The sequence below is a fragment of the Ascaphus truei genome, chromosome 4 (genome assembly GCF_040206685.1).
Source record: "Ascaphus truei isolate aAscTru1 chromosome 4, aAscTru1.hap1, whole genome shotgun sequence".
NCBI classification, from domain to species: domain Eukaryota; kingdom Metazoa; phylum Chordata; class Amphibia; order Anura; family Ascaphidae; genus Ascaphus; species Ascaphus truei.
The window spans coordinates 100991939-101005985 of NC_134486.1; positions in this window are offsets into that span (position 1 = coordinate 100991939).

Genomic DNA, 14047 nt, shown 5'->3' on the forward strand with positions numbered 1-14047 from the left:
CAAGTCATATACAGTACATATAACAAAGTATGCAAATTACTGTCTATTGAACCTCAAAAAGAGGAAAGAAGCAGATCCATTACAATGCAAAAAAGGGGTGGGGGAGGGGTGACCCAACCAGTGTGTGACAATGTTTGTGTCAGCTCTTGGGATCACTAAAGTGTGTTAATGTATTCCCCTGTAACCATGTTCCCTTAAACTGTCCCCTGTGGGTTTATAAGCCGGGGAAGTCCTGTGTGTTTAGGATCCCTCATAGGAAATAGCTGCAGGACCGGGACTTTGGGAACGGGAGTTTAAGGGTGGATATTGGGGGGCAAAAAGGGTTAAAAACTATGCTGATCAGTTATACAGGGAGTATTGTAATTGTACCCGCAAATAGTGCATGATCTGTGGGTACGCGGCTGTAGGTAAAGACAGTGTGTTGTGGAGCGCCAATGTAACCCTATGTAATATCTTTGCCCCGCCAGCAAGTTCTACAATCGGGATTTAAAACACAGTGCAGGAGCCTGTTTTAAAACCAAGTTGTAGAGCCCAAGTTTTAGATTCCAAGTTGTACATTCTAAGTTCTCAATGTATTTGTATAGGTATCCATTACTATGCAGACAGGCTTGGTAATGTAATTAGCCGGGGGGCTGCATGGCAATGGCGGATCAAAGGAATGGATAGGCTAGATGTCGTGACATTTGGTAGGTGGGGAAGGTCGGAGGAACAGGTCTGCGGATGGGTCGGAGGAACAGGTCTGCAGATGGGCTCTCAGCGGTGAGACCCTTTGTTGTAGCCAGACTTTGTGGAGCCTTCCCAGCGGGCGGTAATGGGCTGGCCAGGGAAAGCTGTTGCCGAGATGGAGCTCGGATGGACGATTTCCATTGGACAGTTCATATTTCCCACCTTGCCAGCAAACTGAGCCTAAACATGCCCCATCCTTTGATTGGGTAAAGCCAGGCGAGTCCCTGGGTCGTGATTGGCTGCTGTGTACAATCCCAGGCTCTGATTGGTTGCCAGTCTTTCTTCCATGTTAAACATAGCACAGCGAGTTCTATGTAAGGAGACTTGCCGATCAGAGAAGCATCCTAGGGCTTGATCCGGTGATGCGATGGTGGGCTTTTCAAAAGTGATTCGCTCTGAATAGCAAAGCACTTGGCACGGAGTTGCCGGAGAGGCCTGGCCTAGCTGAAGGCAAGTCCTGTAATCGTGGCCAAGTTCTCAGAGTGCACATAAGTTCTGAGAACATGGCCAAGTTCCCACAAGGGTTTTCCCTTGTCCCAGGCTGCCTCCAGTGATGCGACCGGTTGGGGCGCAGCATAGAAGTGCCGGAGCATCCTGGGCAAACGGAGAAGCGCAAGAAGCAAGTTCTCGGGCTCAAGTTCTTGGGACCATGTTCTGAGAATTGGACGGAGCTGAATCCAGCGAGAAGAGTGCAGTGGCTCTCCCGAAAAGAGTACATTGTGTTCCTGAACGTGGAGCGGACAGGGTAAGCCTACCTGAAGCAGACGCCCTGCACCTAGTTGAGGCTAGTAAGTCCCCCCGGACCCACAGTTGGTAAGTATTGACTGTATTTTGTGCAACATTTGTATGTCTGTGGGCTGACATGAATAATCCCAATTTATTTACCAATGTTCTCCTGCCTAGTGAATTGATCCCGGAAGGAAGAAAGGTGTTAAAACTACTGGTCTCCCATGAAACATGGTTCCCAAAAAAGGAGTGCCAGTAATAAAAAACCTCTAATACCCAGTGTAGATTTAATTCATTAATTCAAATCAATGAAATTGAAAAACATCCAAATTCAAGAGGGATAGATGTGTACACAGAAAACAATGCCGACCAATAGGTGTTACCCAGGTTTTAATAGATGAATTGTACAGTGAACAAATCAGGAAACTATCAACTGGTATGGCCTCGATAATTATGGGATCAATATAGGGAAAGAATATCAAGATCCTCATTTAATCCTAATGGGATCAGGGTATTGAGTTGAAATATTCAGTAGCTTTCCTGTTTTGAAAGAGATTGGACTCTGTTACCCCTCTTCTATCAATTTTAACAACCTGAATGCCCTTATATCTAAGGAAAGAGGAATCTTGGCCATGACAGACCTTGAAGTGCCGTGGAACATTGTTCTAATATTAGCCTTCTCCAATGTCTCTTGGTTCTCCCTACATTTAATCTCTTATCCTTTCAATTAACACCCCCTCAGATAAAGCTCTTTAGTAAGGGTCTTTTCTTGGCCCCTTCTTTTGAGCCCAATGGTTTTCAATTATTCACAGATTTACAAACATTTATGAGGAATTTAACTTTAAAACGTAATTTTCTTAAAATCGACAGAGTTCAAAATTCCAACTCTAATCTGATACCAATTAGGGCGGTGGGGATGGGGGGGAGTGTCCTTGGATGATCTATCATTGACCAATGGCGGTTTGCCAGCTACTATCCACACTCCCTTCAAACCCCCATCTAAATTTTATAGGGACATTCTATAATTTAGTTAACAATGACTTCATTGCTTTTGTAAAAAATTAAAACAGTAAACAGGGGGAGCAAGGGGTTAAGACAATCAAGTGCCAAAAATCTGATAAGAATGGAACTTCCAAAAGGAGGATATGACCTCCTAAAGGGAGAGGGGGAATGGGGATATAAAAATTAGAATCCACAATACTTACACGGCCTAGTGTAAGTACGGGTATGGAGAGTGGTATCTGTGGGGGTCCCGCCCGTCCACACCGGTCAACATGACAGGGATCAGGTGTCACTCGCAGGCAGGGTTCTGGCAGAGAAATTCCTCCGCTTAGCAAAAGTGTCCCGACTGCTCCCACGTGTAGCGGCAGAAGGTAAGTGAGGCGATTGTGTAAGTAACAAATCAATACATTTATTGGAGTGTAACAGCAAATCACTCACATAGTAAAAAGTTCCAGGTCTGCTCCTGTAGAAAGGTGGTGCGTCCTGCAGCAGATAACCCTGTCACCGCGTCTGGAAGGCAAGGAGGTGGAAGTACTGCGTGCGGCTGCTCACACTGACTACGGAGGCCCCCGTGAGTCAAGAACAACAAACTGGAGGGAGCTACGCGTTTCGCCGAGACATCGGCTTCGTCGGGCTCAACTTGTAAAAAATTGGAATAAAAGTAAACGGTATAATCTCAATAGAGAGGAGAATATGGCATTAAAAAATCTTCAACAAAATAAAGAATTGATTATTAGGGAAGCAGACAAAGGGGAGTGGTAGTTCCGAACAGGACAGAGTATGAGATGAAAGCCCAGAGGCACCTCTCTGATCCTGTGTCCTATCTCCCTTTTCAACAAGATCCTACTAAACAGTATGTTGAGGAATTTAAAATCCTTTTAGATCAGGCCATTGCCCATGATGTACTAACCAATTTAGAGTACAATTTTCTATTTTAACCCAATCTCAGAATCCCAATATTATATAATCTCCCTAAAATACATAAAACATTGTCAGACACCCCGGGAGACCTATAATTTCAGGTATTAAATCATTAACCTCTACCAATTCCCAGTACGTTCATTATTTCTTTAAAAGTATGTGAGTGTATTACTCTCATATACCAAGGATACTACTTCTATCCTTAATGTCTTTAGTGACTTCAAATGGGAAACAGGTTATCATTGGGTCACATGCGATGTAAAGGCATTTACCAAAGGGATGGAATCAGTCAAATAATTTTTGGCAGATGATTCCACTTTGTTGTCATTGTTGAATGCATTGGATTCATATTGTCCCATAACGTTTTTCTGGACCAATTCTACAGGTACCTCCAAATCTGTGGTACAATGACGGGGCAGGATTTTCCCCCAGATACACACATTTGTGCATGGGGGTATTGGAACATCAAGCTGTATCTGACAAAATAACCCTTTCTCGCACAGGATAATAGTTTGGAAGCATTTATTGACGACATACCTTTGGTGTGGAAGGACGATGAGGAGTCCCTATGATTATTTTGTGAATACATTAATTGCAATGATGCTAATTTGGTGTTTACCTCTTTGAACCATGCCTCTATGATTGATTTCCTTGAAATTCATCATGGGGCCTTGGTTGACAGTACCATTGTAACCAAGAGACATTTCAAGAAGATGGACACCAATAGCTTCCTGATGGCCACTAGTGACCACAATAGGCTGTGGATTGACAACATTCCTCTGTGCCAATTCACAATGCTTAGATGCAATTGCAGACGTGATGTGGATTTTGAATACCAACCAAAGGGTTGTATGACAATTTCTCTCCAGGGTATATCAACTTGGATTTATTAACTCATGCCTGGAGCAAAGTCAGAGCCCTAAATAAGAACTGTTGATCAATAAGGATCATTCAACAACTTGTTTTCTAGTTCCTGATAAAATCATTGTTTCATTCATTACTAAATATAACTGCCAAGTTAATGATATCAAACAGATTGTCCAAAAACACTGGGGTATTTAAGGGAATGACCCAGTGCTGGGACCTAGACTCCCTGATAGACCAGCAGTAATCTTTAGGAAACCCAACAACTTTAAAAATTCACTGACACCTAGACACTAACTGCTTTTACCAGGACTTATAGTACTGGGGTCAGGAATATATAGCCAGGGACACTTTGTTACATACTCCCCCTGGTGAAACTCCTCATCGTGCCTGTAGAGGTAATGTATGCCATCAACAAATTTATAACATAACATAAACATAACATAACATAACATAAATGCCAACAGTAAAGTGCAAACAAAACAGTGCATTAACCAATAGCAACATTTAACAGGGTTCTCCTGAAAAGGAGAACCCATAATAGAACTGGTTACTTCCTAAAGAAGAACCACATTAATACAGCAGCATAGATCCTTTTCTGTGACCCAAACATTTAATAATAATGGGCCTCACTACTACATTTGGGTGCCATATACTCTAACTCTGCATTTCGGACCCACTTAACTCTGGAAATACTGTCCAGGGCACCATGGATAGCAGTAGGGGTAGTACTGGCACAACAGCCAGCACAACAATGTCTCTCCCTGCAGCAGAAGTAGTCACCTCTGTCACGGGGCAATTAGAGTGTCCTGGAATGCAACCTGACAGGTGGCAACACAAGAATGTCCCGGTCTCATAATTATCTTCTTGTGTCCTCGGCCGATTGCCAAAATCAGTACCGCCATATCTTCTTGACTCAGATGGAACGCCATGAGAATGGGACGCCAGACCCTCAGAAGTGGATTTCACTGAGGACAGTTCGCGGGCCTCCTTAAGCTCTCTGCAGAGCAGCAGGAATGAAGTTATCCCAGCACCGCTCACCACCAAAGTCGGGATCCTCATCGGAACCGGAGTGGATGAGTCGCCACAGAAACAGGAATGATGAACGGATCATGAAGGAACGGTGGACGGGTCATCGGGCACGGGAACAGTGGCCGGTACTCTGCAGCTGATGCACCCATGGTGCTCTGCCATCCGTAAGCAGGTACCGCTGTCAAACCACAAGGATCCTCATAGCTGCAGATGCCCCTCGAGCAGGACAGGTCATCAGCGAAGGCGTAGATGAAGCTCACCGTAACCTCTCCACATCACGGACGACATCTGGAAGTAGCAGGCCTGCTCCAGCTACATGAGGGAGGAGGAGAGGGACTCAGAACCCTCTGTGAGAAAAAAAGGTAAGTCCAACTTTATGTGCATGGCAGAGAATTACTCACACTCTGAGGAGAAGGAAGGCTCTCTCCCTGTGTAGTAACTCCACTTGACTTCGATCTTTTCTGGCACCACATGCGTCTCTGGGGTGGAAAAGCATCCGCTAACCCCATGTGGCGACAATAAGATCAGTGTCTCCTCCCCTTGGTGGATCCAGGAGTCCCAGACACTGTATAAAAGGCGTGGCTATGGCTCTCATGCCAAGCCACAAGTGTTTTGCAAGACTGATTCTTGCATCTTGCAATTTCTGCACGCGGTTCTCCTGATTTTGGTGTGAACCACTTTCAGACCTCAGAATCCTTATCAACTATCCAAATTTCAAGTTGTGCATGTGAGCAGCTCCATCTTGGAGGTTCCAGAAAGGATATCCACACCTGGACACTCCGCATGCATTCTCAGGACGGTGGTTGAGCACACGCTGGGAACCCAATCGTGGAGCTCTAGTTCTTCAGAGACGTTCCTGGACGATTACCGCGTGCCCTCGGCTGATACCATGTTTTTCACGCACATCTCAGCCCTGGAACAGTTCAAAATAGTGGAGTACACGCTGGCGTTTCCTTCTTGGGGGTTCTGGTATCTTGCCAGACATCCACACCTGGCCAAATTCCACATGTACTCGGCTGATACACACACACATCTCAACCCCGGAACAATGCAATAAAGTAGTGGAGCACACATGATAACCCCAATCTTGGAGCTCTAGTATTTCAGAGACATCCCTGGGTGATTACCACGTGCACTCGGCTAATACCATGGTTTTCAAGCACATCTCAGCCCTTTTCCAACAAATTTGGAAGGACATGGCTCTGATACAGTGATTGTCAGTCACCTCTCAGATATAGCAGCTGTCCAAGTCTAAATGGGTCTGATACAGTGAATGCCCCCAATCACCTCTCAGTTATAGCAGCTGTGGATTTTGCACTCATGAGCTGTACACTGCCCCTGCACCACTTCAGGGAGTATCTCCACTTGCAAATATGCTGCGAATATCATGGCTTTGATACAGTGACTTTGGCCCTTCACTTCTCAACTCAGCAAATATCCCATTCTTTGGAACTTTAAATGCAATAGTCCTTTGGTGTCCATCTCAGCAGCACCTCCAAATGTAATACCCCCACCAGGGGAGGTCCCACTCCTATGCCCCAGTAACAGGGCACTACCACTGGAGTGAGCCTACCCCCCTGGCACATGCTCTAACGGTTTTCAGACTAGCAACAAAATAACATCCCCGTGGGGAGACTCACAGTCTGGCCCATGTGAGAGGAGTTTAACCCCAGCACTGCCTGCACTTACCAGGACTTACTACTGGGGCCAGGAATATATAGCCTGGGGCCCCTGGCTACATAAGGCCAATCTTTTTACCAGTTGCATACTTCATAAAGGGAAGAGCATAGGTTCTATGTATTTGTTTTCCATAAATGTAAGGCCCATTTTATGCCTAGCTGCATATTCCATAAAGATATTGAATTATACATTCCTGTATACGGGAGGTCTAAGCGAACCTGGTTCTGTTGTACTAAATAATTTTTTATAAGTATCTGGCCCCTTTCTTCAGGTTCTGAGCTCCTTACCAACTCTATTAAACAAAAAGTTATAATACACCTCAGTGTCAGTCCTAACTTCACTCTCCACTGAAGAGGTGGTGATTGTCTATGACTGACAGAAATAAGGGAAATATGTGTGTGTATTATTTTTCACTAAGGAATTTGTGCATCCACAGTTTTCCTTCATAATGCTAAGGGAACTTTGTTACTGGCTCATGCCAGTTTTTAATTGCACTAAATCAACAAAAAGCATTATGTTTCATTCATTTAACCCTTTGGGGCACTTTCCCATATTTTTATATTTCACTAATTATAGTCAATAGTACTTGGCTTGAATCATGTTTTGCTATAAAAAAAAAAAAAAAGAAGAATCAACTAAATCAGCGGTGCGCAAACTGGGGGGAGTGCCCCCCAGGGGAGCGAGACAATTTCTAAGGAGAGGCCTCTGCTGTGTCAGAGGCCCCGCGGTCTTCCCCACGGCATTTAAATTAAATGCCGGGGGAGGCATGAGGCTTCTGTAGCTCACTTACCTGCTGCCGGCCGGGTCTTCGGTGACGCATCGCCATGGCAATTCACATCAAATGACGCGATGGTGTGACGTCATTTGACGCAGAGCAATTGGGAGAGGGGTGGGGGCGTGAATGCTGTGGCTCCCGGGAAAGAGGCTCAAGAAGTTTGCGCATCCCTGAACTAAATGGCTCCTTTGTTATTAGACAGGTTTAAAATGTTGAAATGTAATAAGTAAATTGCAAGCCAATTTGGGAGGTGAAATTGCACATTTGTTTTTTAAGGTCAAACTTTTTAACAGTTGCATAGTTCATAAAGGGAGGACCACAGGTTCTACAGCTGCAGCCGCCTTTATCCTAGTGCGGCCATAGCGGCGCAACTCTGATAACCGCGGGCAAATGCAGTATGTTTTTTTTTCCGGAATATATTGCGGTATTTTAGCGCTCATAATATTAGCATTTTATTAGTGCTGTCTGCAATACTGCAATACCGTCAAAAAACTCAGGGGGCGTTCGCGAGCTGTTGTCTTCAAAGTCTAATACTTTAGCAGTTCAGTAGAATCGGTGGATTGGTCAGCGCACGGGTTTTTCGCTCACAGGATGAAAAGAGAAAATGTGGGACACGTGATTAGTGTCAAGCTATACAAAACATTTAACCAGTAATATAATGTGGTTTAATGAAAATTGAATAAAAAATTGAATAAAAAATGCTTGGATAAAAAAATGCTTGGATAAAAAATCTTTTAAAATACTTTGTTAAAAGACTGAATTGGGGCTTGGATGCAGATGTCTAAGTAAAAATACTTCAATGGAAAAAAAGGTTTCTGTGGTTGGTGGTGGTGTGTGGGATGGGACATAGAAATTTAAAAAATAATATTTAAAAATATAATAATAAATATAATAATATATATAGGGACTGCAGGGGCCGGTGGTTGGCGCGCTTGTGTGCAGCCTGCTGCCAAACAGGGAAAGTGATGCTGCTTATGCAGTAACAAACAGAAAAAACCCCAGAAAAAAACAGCCTGCTGTCTAGAAAAAGTGGTGATGCTTGTTTGGCATTGATTTAAAGTGTTTGCCAGAAGCAGTGGTTCCCTCCTCCTTCTGCTGGAGGTTGTGAGCGGTGCTGCTAAGTGAAGTAAAACGGAGTTTTCTGGTGTAGGGGTGACTTCCTACTCCTCCTTCTGGAGGTGGTATGTAAGTGGCTTCTCTCCCGGGTGCACGTTTAAAAGAAAAACGGCCGAAACCGGTGAGTGGGTAAAGTTAAGTTTATTGTGTCATATACAACATAAAGAATAAAACACTTACAGTACAGCTTTGGCAATAGCCCAGCTGCAGCCTGATCGTCCGATGGCGCTCCTCCGACCGGTGTATCCCCCGTGACCGCGTCCGATGGCGGGAACCGGAAGGGGAGGGCTTACCGGATGTCAACAGGCTGGCTGGGTCCTTCAGGTAATGGGCTCCGGCAGGGAACTACGCGTTTCGCAGTGATGCTTCGTCAGGTTCCTGCCGGATGCCCTGGATCTTCCCTTTTTATAGGTCAAAGAAGCTGGTTAATTGATTGATAACAATCACTTGGTGTTCCATATAATTACAGTATTAAAACAGCTTATACAACAATTGGTGGTCTTTTTTGTTTTGTACATTGATTGTAATGAGCGAATGGGGGAAAAAAGGTAAATGCAATAAAGATGCAAAGTTAACACAGTTATGTAAAATGGGTCAAACAGTTAATTGTTCAAACAGTTAATTGTTTATATGTGGTGTCACTCTTTCATATATGATTGCCTGGAGCTTGGTTGTTTGCAATTAGGCACTCAAGAGAAAAATAAAAAATGTAGAATACAAAATGCTCATAAAACAGTACATACTTCTTTATACAAGTGCATAAAAATGGGTGCTATGACATAGTTACTTTGTACTAAAACCCTGTTTTCGAATCCTCATATGGATAAACATAGCTTTGTACTAAGCTGGTAGGTGGTTTAGTAGTTAGGGGGATATGTGGTAAAAAGATATTTAATATGGAATGAAGAAATTTGTCGGAGTGCATGTATGGTGAATGAATCACATCATACGTCTCTTCATTAATGAACTGCTTACTGGCTTTATTTAAAACATGAAAAAAATGAAAAAAATGTGGAGAAAATGTTTGCTAAAAATTGTATAAAAATGTATAAAAATTAGGGATAAAATTTATGACATCAGAATTTTGTGTTCTCAGGGTTCGATGGGAAATATGAATTTTTAGAGATGTCTTTAAAGTGTATGAGATTGTATTCCACTCATTAAAGACCTAAAGACTTAAAATGTATGTGCCGTGGATTCGAATCCAGGGTCACAATTATTAGTCACTCAATATCTGTGTGCCTAGTGGGTTAGGCTACATAGATGCTGATATTACAGTGCAAATTTGGTGGTACATTGAGAGGTGAGTTGTCACAAGTAGATCCTCATAGTTGCGCCGGTACTAGTGCAAAGGAGGGGGGGAAAGAAGAGGGGATGCAGGGTGAAAAATAGAAAGAAAAATAGAAAGAGAGAAGGGAATGGAGGGGGGGGGGTAGGGGGAGAAGGAAGGAGAATGGAGGGTAAGGTGGAGAGAGGGGGAGAAAAGGAGAGAAAGCATGATTAGTACTGTGTATCTTGAATGAACGCAATCTTTACTCTAAAAATGCCCCAATATCTATATCAATGTTGAGTCCTAGGGGTGCTAGCGTTTTTAATTTGTAGATCCACAGAGTTTCCTTCTTGGCTAGTTTGGTTAGTCTATCGCCTCCTCGCCAGAGGGGTGGGATCTGTTCTATGGCTCTATAGGTGAGGCCGGAGGGGTCTCCCTGGTGTTTTATTGAAAAATGTTTGGACACGCTATGGGTCATTAGCTGCCGTCGAATGTTCCCAATATGCTCGAGTATTCGAACTTTTAAGGGTCGGCTGGTACGGCCGACATACTGTAGTCCACAGGGGCAGTTTAATAGGTAAACTACGTGATCGCTCTTGCAGTTGATGAACTGTGCAGTCTTAAATTGTTCACCTGTTACTCTTGATGAGAAATTTATTTTGTCGCAGGAGCCCTGTTTACAAGCTTTGCAAGTGCTGCACTTGAAAAAACCTTTCGCTATTGATAGCCAATTGCTATCCTTTTTTGAGTTGTCTGTTCTGAACAGACTAGGTGCTAGCTTGCTTTTTATATTATCGGCTCGTTTAAAAATGACCCTTGGTCTTTCTGGGAGGTAATCTTTTAGGGTGTCATCCCCTAGTAGAAGATGCCAGTGTTTGTTTAATATTTGTTGAATTTTGCCCGAATCCTGGCTGTATTGGGTTAAGAATGGGGCATTGAAGTCTTCTCTTTTCTGTCTATTGGATGGTTTAAGGATGTCAGTTCTTTGCAGGAGGCCTGTTTTGTTAATGGATTCTTCTAGTGTGTTTTTATTGTACCCTTTATTAATGAACCTATCTTTTAGGATCCCTGCTTGCTCTCTAAAAACGTTATTGTCACTGCAATTTCGCTTAATTCGGCGGAATTGGCCTGGGGGTATGTTGGAAAGCCACTTTTTGTGGTGGCAGCTTGTTTTCAGTAGATAGTTATTGCAATCTACTTTCTTAAAGAATGTTTTTGTTTTGAGTGTGTTATTCTCAACATAGATGGTGAGATCTAAGAAGTCTACTGAGACTTTGTCCGTGCAAGCTGTGAATTTTAGATTTAGTTCGTTGGTGTTGATATATTCCAGAAAACGTTTCAGATCTATTTCACTTCCCTTCCAGATAAAGAGGATGTCATCAATATATCTTCGCCATAGCGCTAGATCTGCGCTGAATTCGTGTGGGGACCAAATAGTGTCTTGTTCCCAGATATCCATAAAAAGATTAGCGTAGCTGGGTGCGAATTTTGTACCCATTGCCGTTCCGCATTTTTGGAGGAAATGTTTCCCGTCGAAGTTGAAAAGGTTATGTTTTAAAATGAAGTTAATACTTTCTAAGATAAATGTTCTTTGTTCTATGTGCATGATCGGGTCGTTACTGAGTGTCCTATCTATAGCTGAGATGCCGTCTTCGTGGTTGATTGATGTGTATAGGGATGTCACATCGCATGTGCAAAGTATAAAGTCTGGGCTCCATGTTACTTGTTCTATCAAATTAATGGTTTGTGTTGTGTCTCTAAGATATGACTTCATCTCCGCAACATAAGGTTGTAGGGAGATGTCTATGTATTCTGAGAGTCTTGAAGTGAGAGAGCCTATCCCCGAGATGATGGGTCTACCTGGGGGCGCTGTTAGGCTTTTATGTATTTTGGGTAGGAAATAGAAGATTGGCATCACGGGGAATTTTACATTTAGATATTGGTATTCTTTTTGATTAATAACACCTAATGTTTTACCCTTGTCAATGTGATTTAAGTATTCTAAGCAGAAGTTTTTGTGGGGGTTTGTTTTAAGGTTCTCATATGTCGTAGTGTCCGAAAGGATCCTGTCTGCTTCTTGTCTGTAGTTAGAGGTGTCCATGATGACTACTCCCCCCCCTTTGTCTGCCTGTTTAATCGTTATTGAATTATCTTCTTCTAGTTGTTTTAGCGCGTTCTTTTCTTTGAGTGTTAGGTTGTGTTTGATTTTACTTCGGTTATCTTTAGTCAGTTTGTCGAAGTCTTCCTGTATTTTTTGGTGGAATGTTTCTATATTATGGCTTTTAGCCCAGCTTGGGTAGAATTTGGATTTTTCTTTCAGGGATGTGTGTTTGAAATTATCCTCTTCTAATACCGAGGGTGTGCTATTATTTGTGATTTCCCTACTTTGTGCATCTTTAGATAAGAAGAATTTTTTCAGTGTGAGTTGTCGTATGAATTTGTGGGCGTCTATGTAAAGGTTGAAACCACTTGCTGCAGCCGCTGGAGCAAAATTTAGGCCCTTTTTGATCAGACTACACTGTTCGGTATTTAGAGTCTTTTTACTCAGGTTGAATATATTACTATTGTCTAGTGTGTTGCTGGTCTTTTTCTGCTGACTTCTTCCTCCCCGTTTTCCTCGTGTGGTCTTTTTTTGGCCCTTGTGTTTGGGGAGTCTTGTTCCCTCTGTCCTTCTAGGAGTTGGTATCTGTTCTGTGTTGTTAAGCATTTTTTATTCAATTTTTTATTCAATTTTCATTAAACCACATTATATTACTGGTTAAATGTTTTGTATAGCTTGACACTAATCACGTGTCCCACATTTTCTCTTTTCATCCTGTGAGCGAAAAACCCGTGCGCTGACCAATCCACCGATTCTACTGTCATTACAAGAAGATTCCGGGCTTTATCTTCTCTACAGGTCCAGCTGCAGAAAACAACAAGGGCAAGTATACACTACCCCTTATTTGGTTACACATTACAACATAGGCCACACCACAAGCCTAATAAATAAGGGAGCGCCCCAGCCTCTATTCCTTTTTGCCATATCTTAGAACCCACCCTGGTGGCAGCACCCTAACTGTTACACAATGGAAGAAGAACAAATAGAAATAGAAGACACCATTGAGACTAAAGAAAGCATATTCACTAAAAGATTGTTTAGAAGCAATAATATAGAGAATAAAATGAAAGAAGTAGAGACGGCCGAGATGGGAGACACTGACACCATCAATAATGAGTTTGACAAATTGGAGACACTATTAAAAAAAGAGACTAAAAAAGTTTGGGACAAAGTGTATCTACAAAAATATTTAGATGCAAAACGTATCCCGAGAGGATTACGTTTTTCCAAGAAAGCTTCATTTGACCTATCAGACATAGAATTCAATGTCATATGGGAAGAGACTATGGATACATGCTCATACACCCTAATGAAACTCATCATTGAACACCACAGCAAAACCCTGTCAGAGATAGACAGGGAGGTAATTCAAATTCAGAAAAGACTAGAACCTATAATGGATAACCCCACCTTCCAAAATAGGGATAAAAAACTAGCAGATGAGATAGATACAATAGAAAGAAACCTAATAGAATCAAAAAACAAAAAATATAGGAGAGACGAGGAGGATTATCTAGTCGGCTCAAACCCAAGATGGCAGAAAATCACTCCCATTACACCGAGCACACCAAGGGAGCGCAAGAGAACATTCGAATATAAAAGTAGAGACAACAGCACGGATAATGTCCCCAACACTTCAAACCACAAATCCAACACAGATTACTCCAAATCAAGCGCCAAAAATGGAAGCACCAAGTATGTAAAATTCAGACAAGATGAGAAACAAGCCCCCTCTAGGGAATGGATACCAAGGGAACATGAACACCATAGAGAGACACACACACACCATGACAGAGACAACAGGCGATCTGACACACATAGCAAGGATGACGAT